General features: G+C 38.8%; 1 protein-coding gene and 1 non-coding gene across 7 annotated transcripts in view; one reads left to right on the top strand and one right to left on the bottom strand.

The window, feature by feature from the left end:
* Nucleotides 1-14842, top strand: part of DOCK9 (dedicator of cytokinesis 9) — a 273386-nt gene that overhangs the window by 6965 nt on the left and 251579 nt on the right. The window lies entirely within an intron of this gene.
* On the bottom strand, nt 13277-13380 carry LOC123289978 (U6 spliceosomal RNA). The gene has a single exon (XR_006534261.1). It is a non-coding gene; the product is annotated as a U6 spliceosomal RNA (small nuclear RNA).

Genomic DNA, 14842 nt, shown 5'->3' with positions numbered 1-14842 from the left:
TTAACCGCTGCGCCACCAGGCCAGTCCCTAAAGTACACTTTCTGAAGTCACAGTGCTGTCTGTTTAGGGCAGAAAATGTAAAATAGTGACCGACTGCAAATTGTCTAAGGGTCTTAACAGTAGTCTAAATAAATTGTGGACTGTGAACTGTTTATGCCATCACTAAGCTTTGTTTTAGGAGAATAATGACTTGAGGAAATTCTTCCATCGTAGTGTTGGAAGGCAGTGGGGGCTTGGGTTTTGTTACCCCTTTGCTACTAACCATTGTGTGACCTTGGTTGTCCCTCTGCAGCCTGGCTTCTGTCCTCAGTGTGAGGTGGCCTTCCAGTCCTCGCCCTGTCAACTTGTCTGCTACAGCATTTGATGCCATTTAGCACCCCCTTCCCCTTCTCTGGTTCTCCTCCTTCCTTCTTTGTTGTCTTCACTCTGTTTCCTTCCGACACTCACCACCCAGCGGCATTCCTAAAGCGTCCCTTCTCCACCATTGGTTCACAGAATTTAGTCTCTTCCCTTCTCTCTGAAGGGAGTTGCACACTTCATTGCAATTTCTGAATCTTTCTCTCAGTTCTGATTGTTTTCCCCCTGTCTCAGACCTGCTTTTCTGCTGACCTGCCTGGCATGTGTACTTGGCTGTCCTACCTGTCCCTTAAGTTCAGCATGTGTGAAACATAAATTGTCACTTTTCATCTTAAACCAGCCGTCCTTTTTGCGTTCTTGTTTTCTTTAGTGAGAGGCATCATTTCATGGTCACCAACTTTGAAATCTCTGTGTCTTCCTTTGTCTCTTCTGTTCATCTCCTTTTACCTTCCTCATTCTGTCATTATTGCATCTATCACGTTCTATTTCTGCATGAGTCAGGAGGGGCTAAGAACTCCCAAAGCTCGGTGGTTTATTTCTAAGAAATAAACAGAAAGTTTATTTCTCCTCTACACTGCCTGTCCATTGAGGGTGGCTGGAGACCATGTTGTCCACATCCTGGGACCTGGGTTGCTACGACAGCCACCGTCTTGAATGTGGTGGATCCTTGTTGGGGGAAGGAGTGTGGGGACTCTCTCACAGGCTCTTAAGCTTCTACCCAGTCACTTCAGCATTCGTTCCATTGGCTAAACCAAGTTGCATGGCCACACCTAACTCCAAAGGGCAGGGGGAAGTACAATCCTGTCTGTATGCCTGGAAGGAGAGCTAAAATCTTTGGTCAGCAGCACTCATGACTTCTACATCGTGTCGTCTTCTTCTCTCTGTCTCCTGCTCCTATCCTGGTCCCTGCAGTAGTAGGGGATAGGATTCCTTCGTCTGGTCTCTTTGCTGCCGTTCTTACTTCATCTTTAAGGCTTCAATTCTGAATCCTTAACACACCAGTGCCTCCCACTGCCCTGGGACTATATGCTCCTTCCCTTGGACTGTAAGTCCTCTCCTTATCAGGCACCACTCTCTCATTGCTCACCAGCCTGGCTTTTACATCCTCTGGATGCCAGGTTGTCATACCCCAGGACCTTGGCAGAAGCTCTTACCTCTGTCTGGGATAATAGTCACCTCCTTGCCTCCCTCGTCATCTGCCAGGCCACTCCCCTTGGTCTTTGGAACTGTGGTTACACGTCCTTGCCTCACGGAGGCCTTGTCTATCCGCCCAAACTGAAATAGGCCCTGCCAGTTCTTTTCCTTTGTACCACTTAGCACAATTTATATATTTATTTATGTGTACATTTGTTTCTCATCTGTTTCCCTCACTGGACTGTTTGTTCACCATGGTTTCGTAGTACTTGGCACATAGGAGAGGCTCAATAAATTTTTTTTGATGAATGAATCACTCCTGAAGTCTCTACATCTGACATGTCTCATTTTTTCATCTTCTTTTGATTCCCCGTTGCCCCTAATTTCTCTTCCCTCCACTTAATTCTATTTACTTCATTCTAGCCCATCTCTGTCTGCCAGATTAATTTTCCTAATGCACTGGTTCCATTATATCATTAATTTCTCATTGCAACCTGATAAATTTGATGATATTCATGTATATAAGAATGCATCACTTTGGGGCTGGCCCTGTGTTTGCTTTAGTTTAGAAAAAGCTGGTCAGGTTGTCAGTAGATCTGTGTGATCTTTGCATAGTTTTTTTTTGAGGAAGATTAGCCCTGAGCTAACATCTGCTGCCAATCCTCCTTTTTTTTGCGGAGGAAGACTGGCCCTGAGCTAACATCCATACCCATCTTCCTCTACTTTATATGTGGGACACCTACCACAGCATGGCTTGCCAAGTGGTGCCATGTCTGCACCTGGGATCCGAACCGGCAAACCCTGGGCTGCCGAAGTGGAACGTGCACACTTAACCGCTGTGCCACCAGGCTGGCCCCAATCTTTGCATAGTTTTTGAAAGCAGCTATGCATTTTGATACAAGTAAGGTTAGTTTCCTTTTGTTTTCTTTTTGGCGAGGAAGATTGGCCCTGAGCTAACCACCTGTTGCCAATCTTCCTCTTCTTGCTTGAGGAAGAGTGGCCCTGAGCTAACATCTGTGCCAGTCTTCCTCTCTTTTGTATGTGGCATGCCTCCACAGCATGGCTTGATAAGTGGTGTGTAGGTCTGCACCTGGGATCTAAACCTGTTAACCCTGGGCTGCTGAAGCGGAGTGTGTGACCTTAACCACTACGCCACTGGCCGGCCCAAGATTAATTTCCTTTTTTAGGACCATTTGTTTTCACCAACTCTGTAGAACCTCAGTGTATAAAAGAACACACTGATTTAATTCTTGTGTTAGGTATTTAGCAACTCATTTATTTGAAAACAAAACATAATAAAACTACAAATAATAAAGACTACTAGAAGAGCTTTTCATTCACTTGACCCATGAGTTTTGCTAAACTTCAGGAAGCACTTGGATGGTGAAGTTGTTTCTATTCCTTTTACATCTCTGTTACTTTTTCTCTAATAGACTCCTTGAGTCCTTATCAGCGAATTGATAGCAGGGAGACTTACTATCTGATCAGAACTCTGTAATGCCAAATGGTTTGTTTGGATCTCCCTGCCTGCCTTTCTTTGAAGTGGCAGGGATAAATACATTTAAGATAGTGCTTGGATGTGTCTGCTTCTGGAGGCTGGTGGAGTCAGTGCATGTGTTAGAGACATGCCCATTTATTTATTATAGATTACCATTTATTGAGCGTGAATCAGAAAGTAAATCTGAAAGCAGATGTCAGTGAACTGCCAGGATCTCCATCGACCCCCTGAAGTTTGTTCTCAAACTCTTGTGTACTTAGTTTGAGAGTCACATACTCTATTTTCATTTTGTACATTTTGTGTTAATAGAAAATACATGTTCTGTCATGTGGATATAGAAATGTTCTAAGGAGAGATGTTTACCATACTAAGTTAAAAAAAGATTATAAACAGTATATAGAATGATTCACTTTTTAAAAAAAGTATAAGCAGTATTCATGGAAAAGTTTTATGATATTACAGATGCCCTTATAAACCATTCTCTTTTGTTTCAGGAGTAAGTGAAATGTCAGCTGTTTAGCCCCTGAATTCTAGAATCTAGAAGATATGGTGGTATAAGCAAGTTTCTTTAATAGGGAGATTGTTCTTGCTAGTGAGAGCAGTAGGATACAGCAGACAAGATCTTGGGCTCAAGAGATTCTAAACCCAGCATTTCAGAGAAAGTTCTGCTTTCTTAGTCTCTTCACCCCGAGAATGGACATCATGATAGCACTTATCCCATAGATCTTTGCGATGATTGAGTGAGCTGATGCATATAAAGCACTTAGAATAGGGCCTGGCACACAGTAAATAGCCAGTAAGTGCAAGCTTTGTTATTTATATAGAGGACAACCTAAAGGAATATCATATAATTTTAAAAGTGCTGCTTATGGAGAACTTACAACATGGGAAAATTATAATATTGGTGAAAAAGAAGCAGTATATGGAAATATATATGATCATAATTATGTAAGAAATAACTTTGTATATAGAAGAAAAAATGTTGGAAGGTAATACATGAAAAGGTATGCGTATGGTTTGTTCTTTATATATTGTAGTATTTCCCAGTTGTTTTACTTTCATAAGTGAATAGATGATAATCTACCAAGACAAAGAAAACAGTGAATATCGGAGGGAAATTTTGGTGCTGCTTGCAAGACATTCAAATTAGGACTGTTTGGAAATTATACTTGTACATCTTAGTGCTTGTACAGATGTGCATCTCAAAGTACAAAGTGTTACTGAAGGAAGACATACACGTGCATCTTGGTAGCAAAAATATTGTCGACCAGTTAAGAGCCCTGCATAGAGTGCTCATAGAGGAGGGAGGCCCTTGTGAAATAATGAAACTTTACATTTGACAGTTTTTAAAAATTCTTCCAAAAAACCTGGGCAGAATTGCGTTTGACACAAAAAATTTAAAAATTCTTCATCTTGCCCGTGCCTTTGGAAAATCTAGTCAAAGAGACGGGGTAGTTTTTTTTATTTCTGTTTTTCAGTGAAGAAACTGAAGACCAGAGAAATCAAGTGACTCGCTTAAGGTCACCTGGCTAATATTTAACATTTTTTCGTGGTAACATGGCAGGGATTGTCTAAAAGATATAATTTTAAAAATTAACTTTCTCTGAAACTTTTACATGGTTGTTAACTTGAAACATTAAACACTTTTCTGGAAAGTACCATGAATTCTCTGGGTTGATAGAAATTTGTGATGTGGAAATGAAATCATACTGTTTTGGAGGTGAAATGTATCTTTTGAGGTCTTCTGGTCCAGCTTCCTAATTTTACAGATGAGGAAGATAAGGTCTACCATGGTTAAGTGATTTGTCTTATAGCTAGTTAGTCATATAGCTAGTTAGTCTTGCAGACCAGAACAAAATCTAGTTCACTGACTCCTGGTCCAATGTATTTTCCACTGACCGCAGGAAATAATTAAATTTACTTTGTTTGCACTTGAATTTCATCAAGTACCTTTATAGCATTGTAATCAGGCAATATCAGAATATGAGACATCGATTTGCACCATGGATCTCCTTCCTGCTTATATATTTCATATGTCCTAGGCCAGTTTGTAGATGTAGATTCATTTTTCCACAAGCCAAGAAAGGAATTCTATGTTTCTGTTTAAGGGGTATTGGTAGGAAAGGGAGAAAGAAATAAAAAGCAAGAATTACAAGATTAATCTAAAAAGAGATCTCAGTATCTTATTGTAGAAGGAAGAATTAATTTAGTAGTCAAATAATGTTATTCAAGGGGCAGAGAAGTTCATGGTTTTATGTATACTTTGGTTAAAATGATTATGTGGTTAGAGAAAAAACCTTCCTGGGCATATTAACCTAAAATTCTTAATGTAGAATAATTTCTGTTAATCTAGGTTATTTTACCTTTCAGGCTGTTTTGCTGTGGCTAAAATAAATATTCAGCTATGAATGGCAATTTGGTTCAAATTGTATTACAGAAAGGGTTGCATTTCTAAGATTGTTTAGAGAACTTATTTAATCTGTCATTCTAACATACTGCTGTTTTCTTAAGTAGAAAGCAGAGTTCCTATGGTGATAGCAGAGGTGCCATAATATTTATAGTATATTAGATTCATTTATAAACTATTACACTAGCTAAGATTTACAGGATATTTAATCTCGTAGGTTAACTTTTTTTCTTCCCAGACTTTTAATATGTTCATTTAGCCATCTTTATTTTCCTTATTCTAAAAGAAAACCTTCTGAGAGAATATTAGTTATTTTTTTCTAGAAGATCAGAAGTAACTGCTGTTGTATGATTTTTTTGAAACTGAAAAATGTGTGTGCTTTACTGACTTATTTGGAGGTGATTTTGTGAAAAACTAATTAATGTATCAAGTTTTTTAAAGGACTTAAGACCATTTAAACTGTTGGGAGAACTGGGTTCTGCCTGTGATACCTACTCCTTCCGGGTCTTGGCCTGGTGCCTGCATTGTGCCACCTGTACAAGGCAGGAGGCATTGACCAGCCCAGAGTGGATTTAAGCTGCTTCTTTCTGACCAGATCCTTTGGTTTGGAGCGTGGCCTGGTACAGCCCTGGAGCTTATTTCCATCAGTGGTAACCTTTGGGAGAGGAGGGGCCAAGGCCAGATGGAGCCCAGTCTTTTGTGCTCCAGCTGCCCTGTGATCTTCCACATTATCAGGCCAGGCGTCTTGCCCTGGAGCCTCCTGAGGATTCAGTGTCCTCTTGTTTATCTTCTGGTCAGGATCTTAGCAGATTTTAAGTCATTTTTGAGTTCTTAACATGACACTAGCAGACAAAAATGCAGTGTTACTACAATTTTTTTAAGCTTTGGAGTGTCAATCTTCAGGAGATCCCTAGTTGTCATTGGTCATTCACTTACTCAACAAACACTAAAGTATAAACATTTGGTTAAGACACAGACCTTGTCCTCGGGGTGCATGTTAACTAGAGGAAAAGGAGCACAGTTGGGACCCAGGGAACTTTTGGGTTGGTGTTCCTCTTGGGGAGTCCTCTGACTTTTAGCTGTTTTGCACCCTAGAAGGAAGAAGGAAGGTTGTGACCAGTGCAGATGGAGTTTGTAGGAAGATGCTGAGACTAAAGTCAGCTTTCTGGAGAGTGGAAACATACCAGGACCTCCACATCTATTATTCTGCTTTCGTGAGACCCAGGAAACATGAAGTTTGATGTGCGTGTTCATTGCAGGAGTAGTGATAGAATGGTTCTTTCATGAAGATACTGGGTAGGCACAGAGGAAACTCACATTAATGATAAGAGTGCAGGGAGAATTGTGGGTCATGGTTCAAAGGACCGGGCTAGAGAGGTGGGAGAAAATGCTTTTTATATTAATGTAGCTGTAACATCCTGAAGAGTCCTAAAATTAAGATTTTTAGCTATACACGTGTAATTTACTTTGAAACTAACTAGGGAAAACAGGGCATTTGAGAGATTTATTTCTCTTGGCATCTGTAATATGTCCCCTAGGTGCAAAGACCCTCTAAAATGCAGGGATTTGGATCTTGATTATGTCCTTAATTAACCTCAGAAGTAACATATGAAACTTATGTTAAATAATATAGTATCATTAGCATTTTAAACCTATGTTAAATAATATGCTGGTATATATTATTGTAATTCTTTATATACTATAGTTGAGGGTGCAAGAACCGTAAAACCTCTGCTTCTTCAGAACTGAAAATGAAACCAATTTTTGCAGAGCTTCAGATTAAAAATAATTTGAATTAATTATGAGAACTGTGCATGAAAAGCAAATTGAGTTTTTTATGCAAAATCATCAAGGACTTTAATCTCCAAGGAACACAGATTTGCAAGGTGCTGTTGCCTGGGTTTTTAGTGATTGTGAAGGATACTGAATACTAAGCATGGGGGCTTTTGGGAGCAAGGTGACATCCTGCTGATTGCAGTTAGGCTAATGATAGTGTAGCTAGATAAGGTACTGGTCTTTGTTTCTAGAAAAGCACCACTTTTCAATTGTAAAGAAACATCTTTATTCATAAAGTACTGAAATTGGTTCTTATGTAAAGGTGCATGTACTTGGTTTAGGCTTGATTTTTGTTTATTTTTATTTATTTATTTGCTGCTTATCATTAAGGACATTGTGGATTATGTTAATAATCCCCTGGGAAAAGAAATGAGCAAGTATTTGATTGACAAATATATATGCATGCACAAGTATATTACAGATGCTTCCACATTTATCTGAATAGGGAGATTTTTAATTTCACACATGCACCAAATTAATTGAACACATTTGTTGAATCCCTACTATGTGCCAAGCTCTGTGCTAGGTGCTTTGGGGAACCAGAATGAATAAGACAGATCCTGTCCTACGTGCTGACAGACCTAATAGGGGAGAGGAGATTACAAAATAAGCTTTGTACACATTTAAATAGAAAATTGCATCATTGGAGAGTAAGTAAAAATGTTAAAATGTCCCCAGGAGAGAGAGTACCTCTAGTTGAGGAAAACAGAAAAAGCTTAATGAAGGAGATGGCATTTTGAGCTGAAAGTAGACTTGAGAGATGGCAATTGTTCTAGATAGAGGGACCACATGAGTGAAGGCCCTGAGGATGGAAATCATGGGGTGTGTCTGGGCAACAGTGAGTAGTTGAGTCTGGTGAAATATAGGGAGAGTTAGGGGTATAGAGATCCAGGTCACCCAAGGAAGGGGAGAGGGAACGTGGATAAGGGCCATGTTTTAGAGTTTTGACTTTATTCTTTGATGTGCGTTTTTGAGCTGGAAGGCGCCTGGATCAGAGCTTTGCTGTGGGAATATGGGGACTGTGTCATTAGAGCCTGGTGGCTGGGTCGTGGATTGGGGCAGAGAGCTAGGGGTTTAGATAGTACTTAGGAGACTTTTTTTTTTTTAATTGAGTTCGTAATAGTTTACTCAATGTGAGATTTCAGTTGTACATTATTTCTTGACTGTCACCACATAAGTGCTCTCCTTCACCCGCGGTGTTCCCCCCACCCCCCTTCCCCTGGTAACCACTGAACTGTTTTCTTTGTCCAGTGCTTGTTTATATTCCACTTATGACTGAAATCATCTGGTGTTTGTCTTTCTCAGACTGGCTTATTTCGCTTAGCATAATTCCCTCTAGGTCCTTCCATGTTTTTGCAAATGGGATGAATTTGTCTTTTTTTCTGGCTGAGTAGTATTCCATTGTATATATATACCACATCTTTGTCCAGTTATCAGTCGATGGGCGCCTAGGTTGTTTCCAGGTCTTGGCTATTGTGAATAGTGCTGCAATGAACATAGGGGTGCATATGTTACTTTGGATTGTTGATTTCAAATTGTTTGGGTAGATACCCAGTAGTGGGATAGCTGGGTCATATGGTAGGTCTATTTTTAGTTTTTTGAGGAATCTCCATACTGTTTTCCAGTTTGCATTCCCACCAGCAGTGTGTGAAGGTTCCCTTCTCTCCACACCCTCTCCAACATTTGTTATTTTTAGTCTTAGTGATTATAGTCATTTTAACAGGCATAAGATGGTATCTTAGTGTAGCTTTGATTTGCATTTTCCTGATGATTGGTGATATTGAACATGTTTTCATGCGTTTATTGGCCATCTGTATATCTTCTTTGGAAAAATGTCTGTTCGTCTCCTCTGCCTGCTTTTTGATCTGGTTGTTTGCTTTTTTATTGTTCATTTGTGTGAATTCCTTATGTATTATGGACATTAACCCCTTGTCAGATATATGATTTGCAATTATTTTCTCCCAATTGGTGGATTGTCTGTTTGTTTTGACCCTAGTTTCTTTTGCGTTGCAGAAGCTCTTTAGTCTGATGAATTCCCACTTGTTTATTTTTTCTTTTGTTTCCCTTGTCTGAGAGGACATGGTATTTGAAAATATCCTTTTTAGTTTGATGTCAAAGAGTGTACTACCAATATTATCTTCCAGGAATTTTATAGTTTTAGGACGTATCTTCAAGTCTTTGATCCATTTTGAGTTTATTTTTCTGTATGGTGTGGGATAGTGGTCTACCTTCATTCTTTTGCATGTAGCTGTCCAATTTTCCCAACATTTATTGAAGAGACTGTCTTTTCTCCGTTGTATGTTCTTGGCATGTTTGTCGAAGATTAGCTGACTGTAGATGTGTGGTTTTATTTCTGGGCTTTCAGTTCTGTTCCATTGATCTGTGTGCTTGTTTTTGTACCAGTACCATGCCGTTTTGGTCACTATGGCTTTGTAGTACATTTTGAAGTCAGGGATTGTGATACCTCCAGCTTTGTTCTTTTTTATCAGGATTGCCTTAGCAATTCAGGGTCTTTGATTGCCCCATATGAATTTTATTCTTTGTTTCATTTCTTTGAAGAATGTCATTGGGATTCTGATAGGGATTGCATTGAATCTGTAGATTGCTTTGGGTAGTGTGGACATTTTAACTATGTTTATCCTTCCAATCCATGAGCAAGGAATCTCTTTCCATCTCTTTAAGTTATTATCTGTTTCTCTCAGTAATGTCTTATAGTTTTCTTTGTATAAGTCCTTCACCTCCTTGGTTAAATTTATTCCTAGGTACTAGGTACAAATGGAATTATATTTTTGAGTTCTCTTTCTCTAAGTTCATTATTGGAGTATAGAAAAGCAACTGATTTTTGTAAGTTGACTCTGTAGCCTGCAACTTTACTGTAGTTGTTAATTATTTCTATTAGTTTTCCAATGGATTTTTTTGGATTTTCTATATATAAGATCATGTTGTCTGCAAACAGTGAGAGTTTCACTTCTTCACTCCCTATTTGGATTCCTTTTATTCCTTTCTCTTGCCTAATTGCTCTGGCCAAAACCTCCAAGAGTGGTGATAGTGGGCATCCTTGTCTCATTCCTGTTCTCAGAGGGATGGTGCCCAGTTTTTCCCCATTGAGTATGATGTTGGCTGTGGGTTTGTCATATATGGCCTTTATTATGTTGAGGTAATTTCCTTCTATCCCCATTTTGTTCAGAGTTTTTGTCATAAATGGCTGTTGGATCTTATGAAATGCTATCTCTGCATCTATTGAGATGATCATGTGTTTTTTTCCCGTGAATTTGTTGATGTGGTGTATCATGTTGATTGATTTGTGGATATTGAACCATCCCTGTGTCCCTGGTATGAATCCACTTGATCTTGATGTATGATCCTTTTGACGTATTGCTGAATTCGGGTTGCCAAAATTTTGTTGAGAATTTTTGCCTCTATGTTCATCAGTGATATTGGCCTATAGTTCTCCTTTTTTGTGCTGTCCTTGTCAGGCTTTGGTATCAGAGTAATGTTGACCTCGTAGAATGTGTTAGGAAGTATTCCATCCTCCCTAATTTTTTGGAATAGCTTGAGAAGGATAGGTATTAAATCCTCTCTGAAAGTTTGGTAGAATTCCCCAGGAAAGCTGTCGGGTCCTGGGGTTTTATTCTTTGGGATGTTTTTGATTGCTGTTTCAATTTCTTTCCTTGTGATTGGTCTGTTTAGATTGTCTGTTTCTTCTTGACTCAGCTTTGGGAGGTTGTAAAAGTCTAAGAAATTATCCGTTTCCTCTAGATTATCCATTTTGTTGGCATGTAGTTTTTCGTAGTATTCTCTTATAATCCATTGTATTTCTGTGGAGTCTGTTGTTATTTCTCCTCTTTCATTTCTGATTTTGTTTATTTGAGCTTTCTCTCTTTTTTTCTTTGTGAGTCCGGCTAGGGGTTTGTCAATTTTATTTGTCTTCTCAGAGAACCAGCTTTTTGTTTCATTGATCCTTTCTACTGCCTTTTTTGTTTCAATAGCATTTATTTCTGCTCTGATTTTTATTATTTCTCTCCTTCTGCTGACTTTGGGCTTTGTTTGTTCTTCTTTTTCTAATGCAGTTAGGTGTAATTTGAGATTGCTTATTTAGGATTTTTCTTGTTTGTTAAGGTGTTGCCTGTATTGTGATGAATTTCCCTCTTAATACAGCTTTTGCTGTATCTCATATGAGTTGGTATGGCATGTTATCATTTTCATTTGTCTCCAGATATTTTTTGATTTCTTGTTTAATTTCTTCAGTGATCCATTGCATGTTCAATAGCGTGTTGTTTAGTCTCCACATCTTTGTCCCTTTCTCAGCTTTTTTCTTGTAATTAATTTCTAGCTTTATAGCATTATGATCAGAGAAGATGCTTGTTATTTCAATATTTTAAAACTTATAGAGGCTTGCCTTGTTTCCCAACATATGATCTATCCTTGAGAATGTTCCGTGTGCACTTGAGAAGAATGTGTATTCTGCTGTTTTTGGATGGAGTGTTCTATATATGTCTATTAAGTCCAACTGTTTTAGCTTTTCGTTTAATTCCACTGTTTTCTTGTTGGTTTTCTGTCTGGATGATCTGTCCAATGATGTGAGTGGGGTGTTGAGGTCCCCTACTATTATTGTGTTATTTTTAATGTCTTCTTTTAGGTTTGTTAATAGTTACTTTATGAACTTTGGTGCTCCTGTGTTGGGTGCATAGATAATTATAAGCATTATTTCTTGATAGAGTGTCCCTTTGATCATTATATATTGACCCTCTTTGTCTCTCTTTACCTGCCTTATCTTGAAGTCTACTTTGTCTGATATAAGTATTGCGACACCTGCTTTCTTTTGTTTGCCGTTAGCTTGGAGTATCATCTTCCACCCCTTCACTCTGAGCCTGTGTTTGTCATTGGAGCTGAGATGTGTTTCCTGGAGACAACAAATTGTTGGATCTTGTTCTTTAATCCATCTTGCCACTCTGTGTCTTTTTATTGGAGAGTTCAATCTGTTTACGTTAAGGGTGATTATTGATGTATGAGGGCTTAATGTTGTCATCATATCACTCGTTTTCCAGTTTTCCTGCGTTTCCTTTGTTTCTTGTCCTGTGTGTTTTGGTCTACCCATTGAATTATGCAGTTTTTTTATGCTGTGTTTCTTTGTTTTTTTGTACTTAGGAGACTTTTGCCGTAATTTAGGCAAGAGGTAATGAAGAGGGCATGAAGTAAAGAGGTTGTGTGTAAGAAGTATTTTGGGATAAAGTTGGTGGGTATTTGAACCTGATTAGATTAGGATATTTATTTATTCAATAAATATTTACCTATAATCCTCCCTCCTCCCACACCAGGGTGAGCTTGATGTTTCCTGGCCATATAAGATTGAGAAGCTGGCGATATTAAATATAGCCTTAGGTTTCAGCTGTGCAAGTCTCGGAAGGTGGTGATGCAGAAATCTGAGAACTCCCACCCTGGTTACTCAGGCCTTGAGGGGACTGTAAATTTATCTGGTTTCCTGCTTTCAGATAAACCGTCGCAGACAGATGAGAATCTCATCTCCCGTTATAAACCACCACCAGAGAAAGGGATTAGAAGTGAGCTCTTAGGGGCCTTCATTTTTTAGAGAATGTTTATGGTAGAGCAGACAGCTTTAAAAACCATCTATCTAGTCATCTTTAAAATAGTCATAATCAGTGTGAGCTTAATCATGAGGCCCCAACCAGTTGCCTTCTCCACCACTGTGTCTTCAAGGCTGGCATTCTGACTTCATATTTCCTTTTTCTCGTTTTAAGGGAAAAATTAAAGAAGCTTTAAAAATGATAGGTTCATAAACAGTTATTTAGAGACAAGATAAATAATTAAGTAATTTATTTTGTGATGTTTTTTGTACACATTTCTATGGTTTTACTTGTTTTAGATAAGAGTAAATGTGACCGTTTTCTAGAACAGGGAACCCAGTTCATTTTTGGGTGTGAACTTCTATTTATTTATTTATTTTATTGCAGTAACATTGGTTTATAACATTATTTAAATTTCAGGTGTACATCAATGTATTTTGATTTCTGTGTAGATTACATAAAAATATGGAATGCTTCACGAATTTATGTGTCATCCTTGTGCAGGGGCCATGCTAATCTCTGTGTTGTCCCGATTTCAGTATATGCGCTGCCGAAGCAAGCACTAGATGTGAACTTCTTTAACATTTCCAAATACAAGCTAAGTCACTGCATGGATTGATAAATTATAGATGGAAACGTGTTCTCAGTTTTCCTCCTCTTGGATTTCTTTGCTTCATATGACTATAGGTCTTTCCTCTCTGAAACTCTATCTTCTTTTGATATCAAATACTATCATTATTATCTGTTATTAATAAATATGGTAATAATAACTAATAATGACAACTAATAATGATAACTATTTTTTTATGTCTTCCTCCGTCTTTTACTGTTTTCCTATTCAGCTTCCTACTGTAGCCATTCTCTGGAAGAATAAGTACCTGATGTTTTCCCTCTTCCACCTTCCAGAGAGTTTAGCTGCTACTTCTATTTCACCGACTCATCCACATGTCTTTATTTCCAGCCTTGCCCATTGACATTTGTGAGAGTCAGGAGAAAGCTAGTTGTTAAAGGGAGATGATGAGAGAAAAGGGAGGAGGATAAATGAGAATTTACCCCAATAGAAGAAGATCTGTAGGTCTTAGTGAAAGGCTTCAGAATAGAGAAGCACAGTAGGAAGTGGAGACTTGAAAATGCTGAAGCTCCATTTACTGTAAGGTAGTGCTACTCAACGTGAAATCCACAGTCAGGGTTTGTCCATGGTCTGTTTATAACTGACCTGTGATGAGAGACATGTAGAAATTGAGAGTAAGTGTTTAGAAACCTTTAACAGTTTGACAGGGCAGCTGTAAGTCTGTTGAATCTAATAAAAATTTGGGACTTATGTTTTGTATGTCTTTGTTTTTAATTTTATTTATTAGTTATTATTATAGTATTATTTTGTATTTTATAAAAGTATTGGTCTCCAGTGGACTAGGGGAGGAAGAGGACTTTCACCACAGGTAGTTTGGGAAGCGCTGTTGTAGGTTTGTGGAGATGATAATTGGGGATGTTTTATTCAAAGTGGTTGGTTTGGGCAGCAGGAATGAGGAGCGCGCAGACTGGGAGCCGGTGGGTGCGTATCTTATCTTAGCACCTGAGGAAAGGGCAGCCGTAGTGAGATGGAGTCTTGTGACTTGAGGGAGTTGCAGGGTGGGGGACGGTGTTTAGACATGTGGCACCCACACAGCAGTGAGGCCCAGGCCCAGCGTTTGGTAGGAATGAGTATATTGCCTTGCTGGTGGGGCCTTGTAGGTGGGGAGGGGTTCCCCGCAGTCCGAGCAGGGGCTCTTGAACTGTCACCAGTACTGCCATTTTTGGCTCACTAGATGTGAATAGGGTATCACATCTGTGTGTGCCCTAAGCTTGCTCTTCATCCTTTGTTTGACCTTGTTCTTTCCTACTTTGACTCTGCCTGGACATTTTGCGCAAACCTTAATGTTGATTCTTCTCTTTTGTTTCCTGAACATTTCTCTAAAACTCTTCTAACATGAAGAATGATTCCTTCTATTGATAGTATTCCTGGATCCCTTGTATTCCAAGCCATAT

Source organism: Equus asinus, chromosome 11 (assembly GCF_041296235.1).
Source record: "Equus asinus isolate D_3611 breed Donkey chromosome 11, EquAss-T2T_v2, whole genome shotgun sequence".
NCBI classification, from domain to species: domain Eukaryota; kingdom Metazoa; phylum Chordata; class Mammalia; order Perissodactyla; family Equidae; genus Equus; species Equus asinus.
This window is presented reverse-complemented; position numbering and strand designations above follow the sequence as displayed.